The following is a 12,313-nucleotide window of genomic DNA, read 5'->3' as shown; positions in this document are numbered from 1 at the left end:
CTTCAAATCAACAGAAAGACCCACTTTTAATCCATAGCATATCCTCTTCATACATGAAATAGTGTCAGTGGGCTCCCTTTTACTAAATATAGGTTATCACAACACACAGGCTCTCTCCATCTCTCTCCGGATCGTACCATCGCAGGGATGAATTTTAACTTGTGCGATGAAAGCCGGAGATGAATACTTCATCTCTGACCCACATAATGGCGATATATCAGGGCTCGGTAAAGCAGCGGTGCCCTGTCGTGTTACAAGCCCGCTGCTCCGCTGAGCGCTCCCGGTGAGGCGGGAGCTTTTCTAGCAGCGCGCCTTGCCTCCCCATCTTCCTCCGCCTGGATCCGATTCACCTCCTCTCTCCATCTCTCTCTTTTCCAGAAAGAGGAGGAGAGGAAGAAGGAGAAGGATAACGGCGCACACCGAGAGAAAGAGAGAGAGAGAAAGAGAGAGAGAGAGCGGCGACGGGAAACGGGAAAAGTAAGTAAGCTGGAAAGGGGACATTAATGGGGGATGTACGGCTGTCTGTAGTCACTTGAGCGGTTTACAAGACTCCTGGCTCAACTGAAAAGTAATGTTAGTACTTTAGCCGGCGGTATTTCGTTACTCGTTACATGAGGCTACACGGTGGAGGAGGAAACGTCGAGAAAGTTGGTGTTTTCTACTCTAACTTAAGCTAGTTGATGAGACTAACGGTCAGTTAAGCTAGCATTGTAATAAGGTTACTGCAGGCTAATGTTAAAACTATTTTTAGAGGAAGGTGACACTTTGTTTTACCTTCATTGCTAGCTGTGGTTTTAATTAAAATATTACTCAAAGCCATGAGGCCAGAGGAGGTGTTATACCATGCAAATGTTACCTTCAATGTGAAGATAAACAACAATATGGAGTTGTCTGAATGGGTCTTCCCATCCTGAACTGCATGATGGTATTTCAATTAAACATTTCAGATTGATGGAGATCAATGTTTCATGAGTATTAGCTATATAAACCACAAAGTGCCAGTGAGTAACACACACCACAGCTGCCATTTTATTATGTCCTCCTCTGTAAAACTAATGCAGTCCCTTCATGAAGGAGCTAACATTTAGTTTTTGGAGATATTTAGTACATCCTCATTGATATAAATGGGGTTGACAAAATATTAGAAACTACAGCACCACAGATTTCAATAACCATTGAGTTGAATCAGCACCTTTTTAAACCGTTTTAACAACAACAACAACATTATAACCATCATGTAGGCAAGATTTATAACAGGGCTGTTGTAATAGATTTCATTAGTTTAAACTTGGTTTCTCATAAACTGGCAATTGAGTTCAGGTCCCTGTTTGAATATGACCGCATTGTTTACAGCATTTGTCATAGTTGAGTCCTTCCTCAGCCCGTGGAATGATGATTGATGATGATGGATCTATTGTTACAGTGCTCATGACAGGGAATATAAAGACCATCCAGGCCTTATCTGAAAGGTCACTTATTCAATATTCACCACACTTGTCTGTCTTGAGTCTGTCTAGGTTCAGGCTGAGCACAGACGTACAGGAGGAAGAATGACATTTCTTTCTCTTCCCTTCTCCCTCAAGGAGATTCTCTCTCTCTTCTACATTTCACACTTTTCTCAAAAGTTGGAAACTGTCAACCTTACCTGCAAGTACATAACGATAAAAGTGCTGCAGTGGTCCTCATCAGTAAAACTGGGGGGGACACATGAACCCCAAAATACGCAAACTGTAACAAAAAATTTTATCGATGATATTTGGTAAAGTTAGCTGACTATTAATATAGAATTTGAGCAGCAAAGTACAGTTTTATATTTTAAACCTGCATGAGTCAAATATTGGTAGGAGGCATGAACTCCAAAACAAGATGACACACAAACACACACACACACACACGCACACACACACACACACACACACACAGCCAGTTGTTATGGCTAATGTGTAAGCAAACAATTGCCTAATTATACATGCACCAAACAAACAGCAACAACAACATTAGCATTCACTTGGCGTCACTACACGATTTGCTGTTTAGCTGCTAGATGTTTGACTTTCTTAAGTTTGCTAGTTGCTAACTTTGTTGCTGTGCATGTAGCATACAGTGGTTTTTATATTTTTAACTATTCATTTGTGTGTTTTTGTTGAAAACTGTTGTTAAAAATCAAAACTGGTTGCAGTACATTGCCCTAGTTCCTGTACCATTACAAATATATACTTTGAGAAATATGAACACTTTTTTCTACAAAACCCTTTTTTCATTATTGCTGTAACACCAGCAGCTGTACAAGACTTACAGTCAAAATGAAATAGTCTTAAACTTCGGATTTACATGAGAAACACTCTGATCAAAGAAAGTAAGTAAATAATAAAACATCTGAGGAAACATTTGTTTCCAGCTTTATTTGACAGATTTTGATACTCAGTGCTTTGTGCACATTTTGTTCTGCCTTAGTCGAGTCTACAAGTGAAACATACGTTAAAATTGGTGGCCACTGATCCTTAACAATGAGCTTAAAGGGGCTAAAAAGTGTTAGTAATAGTCAGGTGATAATTCTTTGTGGTGTAGAGTTTTAATGCTGTATTCTTGAATTCACAGGTAACTAAATCGCAGAGGAGGGTCTCTTGTCCAGGACTCCAGTCTAAAGGTACAGTAGCGTCATTCATTTTCTTCTAGATGAAGAGCCTCAACTCCTCTCCTCACCCCACACTTTCCTTTCCATTGCCCCCCTTCTCATCTCTACTTCCTCCCCTCATCCTTTCTCGTTTCACCAAGCATTGATTACGTCCTTCCACACGCACTGATAAATACCATTTTAGTCAAATGCTATGCATTGTGTGCCGCGGTCATGTGAAATCAATGTGGTTCGATGCTGGCCTTAGTGAAATATTAGCCTGCTAGTTTACTCGTTAGACAAACAGGGGATGCAGCTCCTTCCTGTCAAAGTTAGGAGGAAGTTTGAAACTGATACATCGGTGTGTCTGTCAGTCAGTGCTGCCGGGATGATGAGCCATCTCTCCCTGACAAGGCGAATGACATTTTGAGATTTTGAACTGACAGCAGTACTGCAAACTAACCGCTTGATTGACTGATGGCACATGCTTTGTATTGTTTCGTCTTGGTACAAAACATTGACTAACTAACTAACTAAAGGTGCACTGTTTACCTTTTAAATTCAAGCACATTTGCTTCAGTGTACTTCACCATAACAGATTTGTTTCTCACAAACACAAATACATGGCAAGTCTAACATAAATCATGTGCAAGAAAAAAAATATTACTTTCCTTCAACCATAAATGAAACGTCTGAAATGTCACTGCTTGTTGTGCATGAATAAACTATAAATGACATAGTCTCATCTTGTAGTGCAACACAAAGCATATATTCACATATATCACATATATGAATATTTCATTTTGCCCAATGAGACACTGTCATAAGCTGCTGTAACCCTGCAGTGGGCTGTAATCCTACTTAATTCTTCAGTAAATTGAAAGAAACAAACAGAAAGTATTGAAATCATAAAGACCTAAAGACCTGTTCCACTGCACCTGCAAAATGCTGTTGTTCTGAAATAATGATAAAAGATGATAGTTGGTACAGATAATTCATTATCTAGATTTTTAATGGTTTAATGGCCCACGGTATGAGGATAATAATAACTTTGAATTCACTAAACTAAGTAAATGAGTAGGAGTTGTAGTAATGAGATTGCAATTAGTAGAAATATGGAAAATATGATGCAGATACTATATAATTTCCTGTTTTTCTATGAGGGTCTGATATTCATGTGTTTACAGAGAGCTGAAGGGTTAGAGCTTCTCTGCAGCTAAACATCATTGCATGGCTTTGAAATATTTGGTTGCTCAGCAGGTCCAAAAATAGGTCTGGCTAGATCAGCTATAACTAATAACAAAAAACAGGAACAAACTTTAAATTCTAAATGCTTGTTAGCATGCAGTACAGGAGCGAGTGATGCACAGGGGCACATAATGTTGGTGTTTATCTTAACAAAGCGAATGTTTTCATACCAGACTGAAGGCGAGCGGCTTGGGTAGTGTGTATCTGTAGGACGGGTAGATAAAAGCAGCCTGCCTGCTGCGTTAAAGGCCCAGAATATACTGTCCAGACCTCCCGCTGTCTTATGATCCACACACAGAGGAGGGGAACACACATTTAATATATTCCTATATCCATATACTCATCTCCTAACCTTAAACTAACTCTTTTATAGATGTTTAAGCCTGGGAGGAAAATTTCCCTCACTATGCACAAATGCTCTCACTCTGAAAGTCAACCACTCAAATCTTAAAAGGATAGGAGTACAGGAAACATGCACTCTCACACACATAAAAGTGTGGTGCAATGAGGGAACCGTTAGGGAGTTAATTCCAATTCTGCTGACAGTAGATAGGTCGTACCATTTTCTCTCTCTATCACATAGTAATTACTTATAAGGCCACAGGGATTATGATGTCCCCAACTCCCCTCTGTAATAGAGCGCGTGCTCCATATAACCCTTTAGTTTTGCGACCCAGTCTCTATCACCCCCCTCATTAAGCTGTCCCTCCCTCTCATTATCCCCACCATGTAATATCCTCCATCCATTAATGTAGCCCACTTCTCCCACAAACCCCCCCCCCCCCTTGCTTCTCCTCCATCTTTCCTGCCTTTCCTTCTTCCTCCTCTGCTCTTTTCTCCTCTCCAGCCTTCACAGCACTGCCACACTGGATCAGCTCACTCTAATTTGACTCCTACACAGCAGTCAGTGAAAGGGAGCAGCACTATGCCCTGAATATATAAGTATTCGAGCTGGGGAGGTGGTGGGGGTGGTGGTGGTGGTGGTGCTTCAGGGACACAATACAATACAGTGGAAATTGAATATACATTGTCTTTATGCAACATGGCATGTGCTTTGGTGCAGGCACGACATGTTCGGGCATACATCAAGCTTCATTTTCTCAGCTCTGCTAATGTTTGCTTTTTCCTAAGCGCCAGTATCTATTTCCGTCTCGTCTCCATGGCTCCTGGCGCAGCAACATGCAAAATGTAACCACGGCTTCTGATTAGCTTTTCTGATGGCTACAACTGCTCCCAGCTCTCAGATAGGAAGTTAAGATGTTTGTGCATCTGTGCATCAAAGAGCAAGTGTGTATGTGTGTTGTGTAAATATGTGTAGATGTAGTTGTTTTTCAAAAGGAGGTTAAACTCTCATCTTAAGTCAGTGATCATCATGAGGGACTCTCAAAGAAAGGACATTAACCTCTATGAAAAAGAAGTAATTTATGTTTTTCTTCTTAACCATTAGCACATGTAGGTATTACACACACTGCTGGAATCAGCACACTGAGATTCTCCACTGACCTTTGAGACCAATGTCCCTACATCTGTTTATCAACTAGTTGGTTTAGGTCAGTTTGGGAGCTAACTCAGATTTCACAAAAAAATAAACAAATATTGTCCAGTACCTGACTGCATATTTGCTGGAGCTTTCATGAACATCTCATAGTCTTCCTCAGTGGATGGATTTTGCTCAGTTGTCTGAGAGATATCTCACTTGTCATCTTGTTACTTAAGTATGGGATTTTTTCTTCTTATCTTTCTCTGGCCATCCATTGACTTCTGGTCGATGACCTTTGACCCCTTGCCAGTGGATGCTGTGAGCTGTTTTGACACAGCTGTCTGTTTCCACTTTTCATTCAGTCTCTTGTCCAGGATGCTTGCCGTTTCACTGATGTAGAGTCATCTGTTGCATGTGATGTTATGATTATGTCATACACCATGCCAGTCTTTCTCTCCAGGGGAGATCCTGGCTTTAGAGTGAACCAGCAGAGATTTTAAGGTCTCCAGGTTTCTCATCATCCACTGCTTGTACCTATTGGCCCAGATTGCCAACACACCACAACGTCCTCTCTCTGTCAACCTCACTGACAGGATTTTGATAGGGTCCTCCCCTTTCACATCAACATAGCTGTCTGCAGCACCTCACCATCCTCTTCCTGTATGTTGCGTTCTTAAGCGTCATCATCTTTACTGCGGTGGGAACTAAACACAGTTCAGCTAAACTCATTTACAGTGACAGTGGAAGCACAAACTCCAAGGATAACACAATACTGTAAAACTGGAATGTTGACCAGGAAGTGTAAAAGAGTACCAGCTAGCAAAATATATGTAGGGTGGTGGCTGCACGTTGGCTCAGTCACATGGTCCCTGGTTGGTCCTCCATCAGTATGCTGCTGAGAATGTCATCAAATCGTGAGGGTTTAATGGAGATGAATAAAAGTAAAATTGATCGGGGCAGTTGCCCGTGGATTTTACTCCTTTATTTTTTACTATTTTACAGAATAGAAAAATTCATCTATTAAAACTGGACTGAATGGTTGAAAGATAAATAATAGCCTTTATTTTAATGGCATTTGATTATTAGATTTCAGCACTACAGGATCTCTTAGCAAAAGTGGTTAAGAACTGAAATCCTTGACGTAGCCTACATTACATTACTCATTACAGGTGAGATGACATCGCAGTAATGGTGGATTACTTATACATAGGCTAAGAAAAAAGGGCTGAGTTGTAGCTCACAGTTATCTGAGTAAGTCCATAGCAACATTACTCTTCCTGTTTTACATCACCCAATGCATGATGGGAAGTAGTGCTAAAATTGTAGTGCTAAAACATAAGGCAAGCAATAGGAGTGACCGTATAGTACATTTTTTTAAACATAACACATAAAATGTCACCAACATTGACATTTTCCTTTACCACTTTTATAAAGGGGTTAACTGTCTTGACCTACCTGTTGATAAAAACCCAAATTATTTTAAATTGTACAACAGTTTCACAATGTCTTTTCTTTTTTTTTTTAAGATGACAAATAATAATAAATTGTATGCCTAGCTGGAGACATGTGACTGTGCCATAAACCAATAAAAAAGAGAAAAACAGCCCAGGATTCAGAGGATTAAATAATGTCACACTTTCAGATAGTATCTGTGGAATTAACCTCAAATTAATTTATGTCAGCTTTTAAAATATGATGAATCTTCTCAGATTATGTGTATTTTCCCTGTGTTACCCAGTGGAACAACTTTTTACAGGCTGTGAGTTGGTCAGTGTGTTGATACAGTGACATGAAAACCAGAGCATGACAAAGAAATAGGCGCGCTCTTCTTTTCCTCTTTGACATGAGTTGCTACGGTGATAATGTTCTCACTTTTACAGCATCTGTCAGCAAAACACACAAATAAAAGACACACAAAAACACATAAGGACAAGCCAGAAGGGGGAAACAGAGTGAGTTGTTTGCCTTTTAAAGGCAGATAAGAGAAACGCCAACTGCTCCACAACAGCCTCAGCCAACAATCAGCCACAACCGATTTAGTCTCAGCTCTCTCATTATAGGACCTGGACCCTGTGCTGCCAGATTTAGCCCGCTAATTTACTTCATCAGTACCAACACAGACACAGGAACAGCTGGGCTGGAGCATTTTGCCATTTCAATCTTGTGTAAAATATGTAAATGACAACATTCGTAGTGAGGTGCCCAGCACCAGCTGAGCTAAAAGAAGCTCTGGTGACAGCAGCAGGTAAAAGTGGTGCTCCAGGGTTGTGGCAACATTATTAGTCTGCATTGTTACTTTTCCCAATAGAGTCTTTTTGTCTGTGGAGGGTGATTTATTATAGATAGCACACAGTGAGTTTATGTGTGCACAGTAGAGATAAGATTAGCAGAGAGAGCAGCCATTGGCTCCCTTTGCTCTCTGGAGGCTGAGGGATGCCGTCTCTCCCTCTGGCCTATTGATCCAGAGGTCAGCTCTGATTCAGAGGAGAGTCTTGGTTGAGCAACTTTCTGCAGCCCACAAACTGTCAGACTTTAGCTTTCTGCCCCGCTCTGTTAAGGTAGCATATTCACCTAATCCTGTCTGGACTGTTAGATCAACCCGAACTGGGCAGCCAGGTAACTCAGAGCTTCATTTAATCTTGCAGCTGACCAGCGGCAGGATGTCTGCGGCCGCTGGCGGGAACAAGGTTGTGATTCAGCTGGCTGAGAGGAGCCAAGCTGTAGATCTGTCAGCCAGAGAGGCTGAATGTGTTCACACTGGAATGTTCTGTATGTTCACATGGTGAAGAAGAGCTCCTGTGCCTTGAGCTGCTACAGCTAAGAGGCTGTCTAAATGTCATGCACTGTGTATTGTAAAGCAGAGAAAACAAGGGCTGCTGTCCTGTAAATCCTACCCAATAGCAATCCACAAGTTCCACCTCCATCTTCTGTGCTCAGCTCCCTTTGTTGTGGTGTTGCTGCTCTGCACTTTGCTGAGATCACCTGTCAATAATACTGTGTGGGCAGTGCTTTTTTTCTTTGCATTTTCTTTTGGAGAAGTTTGAGTTTCTTTAGGTTTCTTTGGTTACTTTGTTCAGCCATGGTAAACTTCCCTCTCAGTTCTTCTATTAATTCCAAAGAAACCAGACACCAAATGTACCTGTTTCGGCACTTAAGAAGAGCCCAACCTGACTCTACTTCTTTGGAATTACACTTAACGTCTAGAAGCTTTTAGCGACTGGCAATTGTGGTGCTGTAGCTGAATGACATGGAATCCATAACGTCAAGCTGATTCATTCAGAGATACGTGACTGATAGTGTATGTAAGAGTTCCTTGTGGTTTTACCCAGACAGAACATGACGTTTACACAAAGAGACGATGATATTTGGCACCTCATGCATGAGAGGAAAAAACAGTTTTGTGGAAACACTGCAAAGTAACATAAAGCAACAAAAGTGTTTTCTGCTCTTTCACAGGACGCATCAGTGAGCGATTTGAAAAATAATTTTGCCGTTCAAGCATTAATTAATGAATGTCTTGAGCATGAGGGACGCTCCTGCTTTTCATAGTGAATCTAATCTATTTCCTCATCAGTTTCCTCACGTATTAGGTAGAACTCTGCTGGTTACTTAATAATGTCATTACAGTGCATAAGCATTACATGACAAGATGTTAAGTTGGACCCTCATTTGATCTTATTCTGTATATGAAGAGTTCTGCTGGATATTCATTCGTTCATGCATGCATCAGGCTTGCAGAAAAATTGAAAATACATGTATAAGGCAGGAGAAAGCTGTACTGATTACTACTGTGGTTGTATGAGGGTGTTGTGTTTTTTTTACCTCTTTTACTGTGGAAAAAAAGGAATAATTTTTATAAACTGAGCTGACAAGAAGATGATAATTCAGTGATAATTTACAGAGAGCTCTTAGTAAGGTGAACAAGATACATTACATCTCTCTTGGCACGTGTTTTACCTTGTCCAACTGTAGTCTGAGCATTAGTTTGAGGGCGTTCGATTCAGACTTTGGATAGGGAAGTGCTTCTAGGTCTGACCTAGTAAGATTACTGTTGTAACATTTACATAAATGTCACTCACACATTTAAGACGTGAGACCAAAATTTAAAATTTTCATCACATCTACATGAAGATGTAAACGTCTGAGAGTCAAAGTATAGTTCTGGTCTGTTTCATCCATCCATTAGCTGTCATTAGCATGCATCACGGCCCATGTAGATTAGATGTGCCGCCCTTGGTTTATATGAACCCGGTGCATTTCCCATAATACAGGCTCTCTGGGTCATGCTAACTTTGACACACTTCACACCTCCTTTTCAGAAACTCAGGGAAATAAGACCTGTAGTACAATCCACAGTGACAATAAGGTAGCTAGGTTCACATGAGATATGAAATGAGATTTTAAGAAATGATTGATATCTGTGGTGGTGTGTAATACACTGCAGTGTGTCTTATGTTGAAAGGTGGCTGTGGGTTCTGTCACAGAAAGTAGTTTGAGTGGGACCACTGTCTGATAAGTTTACAGGGAATGCAGGAGTATGACAAGTGCAGTTGGTTTGGCGAGAGCAGGAGTCTGGAGAGCCATGCCCAGCAACGTACACACACACACACAGACAAACACAGACAGAGACAGACTGGGGACAAACAAGAAACAGAAGGATACTAACATAATTTAACATGTTAAACTTTATTCAAATGTGCTAAATGCTAAATAATGTTGTACAGTTTTCTTTGTCTCTTCAGCCATGTTATGCTCCTATGAAGCTTGCAGCAGCATAATATAGACCTTTTTCACAGCAGACATTTTGACTTTCCTAGCAGGAAAAGCACTGGTATAGTTAATAACTACAATAATGGCTCATTTACTTTAACTTAACATTACATTACCTTCATTTGCAAGAGCTAGAGTTAGGTACCATTCACAATTGTATATCCCTTCTGAGATGTTCAGTGCTACAGTACAAAGCACTTAAAGACAGAGCCTTGACTAAGATGAGGGACCACAGGGTTGTTTGTGTGTTTCACATACCTGGGCCAGACATGGCATCTGTTGGCACTGTGCAGTTGGAAATGGGATGTAGATGGAAATAAAGTAATGTTGATTCAGCACATGGTGTTGGAAAACCTAAGGAGATTACAAGTGCCTGGATGAGCGCACAGGCAGCCTCCCTGGTGAGGAAGGGATGTATCCTCCTGATATCCTGGTTTGTATCCTGATATGAATCAACTGCAGTGTTTGCTGAGAATGACAGTTTGCCATCCAGGGTCACTCCCAGGTTCCTCACTGTCCTAGCTGGCACCACCGCCAGATCAGTGAGGGAGTCCTTTCCCCTGGAGTACCAGAAACTCAGTCTTGTGTCCCAGAAAATTATACCAGTGAGCCATACACACATTACCAAACCCTCCTCCTTTAAGTGGAAGGCAGCCATCGTTAATGTTATTAAATACACCTGTGTTAAGTCAAAGTGCTGTGAAAAAGGTCTATTTGCCATAGAATTAGTCACATTAGCTAATTAAGAGGCAGATGGGGCTGGCCGTGTTGGTTAAACCTGTTCTCATATCTATATAGCAGAGAGGTGAACATGTCAGCAGCTGCTAGTTATATTTACTGTATGGTTTCGTTTTCTTTTTTGATAGAGGAAAGTAATGAAACACATTTATTGATATGAAAATGTCATATTATTTACTCAGAAGTGATAAACAAGAACTGCTGTGCCTTCACTTTCCTGTGTATCTTTACTCCGCAAAGAGTTTCTGCCACTCTTAAAGTTAAATGGATCTGTATCAATAGCAGGTTGTTGCCATGAATTAGCTGGCTTGTTCTGAACTTTAACCAGATAAGGCTTTTGTTTGAGCCAAAGCAGTAGTGATTGTATCAGACTCAGGGAGGTGGAACTGCTATTGAAGCTACGGGGCACAAATTCAGCATTGTTAAAACCAGGCCAGTGTGAAAAGCTGTTAGTCTGATAAAGCTCAGGCACCTTCTCCTGCATTTTTATACACTTCTCCACACAAACACACATTTAGATAAGTGCATACACACACACATGTGCACGCACTAACAAATTTTGGCAACTTTGGTGGTGTACTGAAGTCAGCCACAGACTGCAGCACAGATGCGCTATTTGAATACTGCAGACTAATTAAATACAAGTCAATAAATGACTCCTTGGTGAACTGCCTGCACCCACAATAAGAGAGAGGGAGGGTCAGTTGTAGAGCAGAATAAAGCACACCAGGCATTTTATCTGACCTCTAAATAATGAAAAATAGGTTACTGCGCTAAAAACAACCTGGTGTAGGAGGTTATTAAAGCCTTTCCCCAAATCACAGCCAAACCTGTAAAACAGACTTGAAAGGAGGATTAAAGGATAGATAGAGGGAAGGAGGATGTTTCTAAAGAATTCAAAACCATCCAGCAGGTTAAAGATTGCTGCTATATTTGTAATGTGGTGATAAAAAGCAGATTATGGTCCTTTTCATCCTTAATATTGAAACCTCAGTGTGTTGTTGAAAACCATAATGTCCATGAATGCTGTTTACCGGCCATTTTCAGGATTTCCACTTGCAGATAATCCTGTAAAAACAAGCTCAAACAAACATGTTAATGCAGAGCGGGCATGGGAGCGGTGTAATTTTGGCACTTGTTTTGGCATCAAATTGGGTTTCCACATACTCAGACCACCTCTTATCGCAAACAAAAGTACAAACAGCAGTTTTTTTGGATTTTGCTGGCAGTAGTGTACTCACAGACCTTTCCAAAACACCCAAAGAAGCCTTTAATGTGCTGTGTATTGAGTTTTTCTGCGCTCTTATGGACAAATATTTTGTATTTTATGGAGTAGTGGAGCGTTTTTAGTATTGCCCTTCCATAAAGTTAAGAGTTTCACAAGAGACCAAATAAAAAGAATGGCCAAAATAGAATCAGGAGGGCCAAAATACTAGATCCTACATTTCCCATAGTGCAACACA

General features: G+C 40.7%; 1 protein-coding gene across 1 annotated transcript in view; it reads left to right on the top strand.

The window, feature by feature from the left end:
- The first annotated feature begins 219 nt into the window (after positions 1–219).
- Positions 220–12,313, top strand: part of klhdc8a (kelch domain containing 8A) — a 40,349-nt gene continuing 28,255 nt past the window's right edge. Inside the window, exons 1-2 of the mRNA XM_023424659.2 lie at positions 220–477; positions 2,599–2,647. The gene's annotated coding sequence lies outside the window, so the exon portion shown is untranslated. The remainder of the gene's footprint in view (positions 478–2,598; positions 2,648–12,313) is intronic.

The sequence above is a fragment of the Seriola lalandi genome, unplaced genomic scaffold (genome assembly GCF_002814215.2).
Source record: "Seriola lalandi dorsalis isolate HSWRI2012SDOR001 ecotype SW California unplaced genomic scaffold, Sedor1 jcf7180002054748, whole genome shotgun sequence".
Classification (NCBI taxonomy): Eukaryota; Metazoa; Chordata; class Actinopteri; order Carangiformes; family Carangidae; genus Seriola; species Seriola lalandi.
The sequence above is the reverse complement of the archived record's forward strand: the minus strand, read 5'-3'. Positions and strand labels throughout refer to the sequence as shown.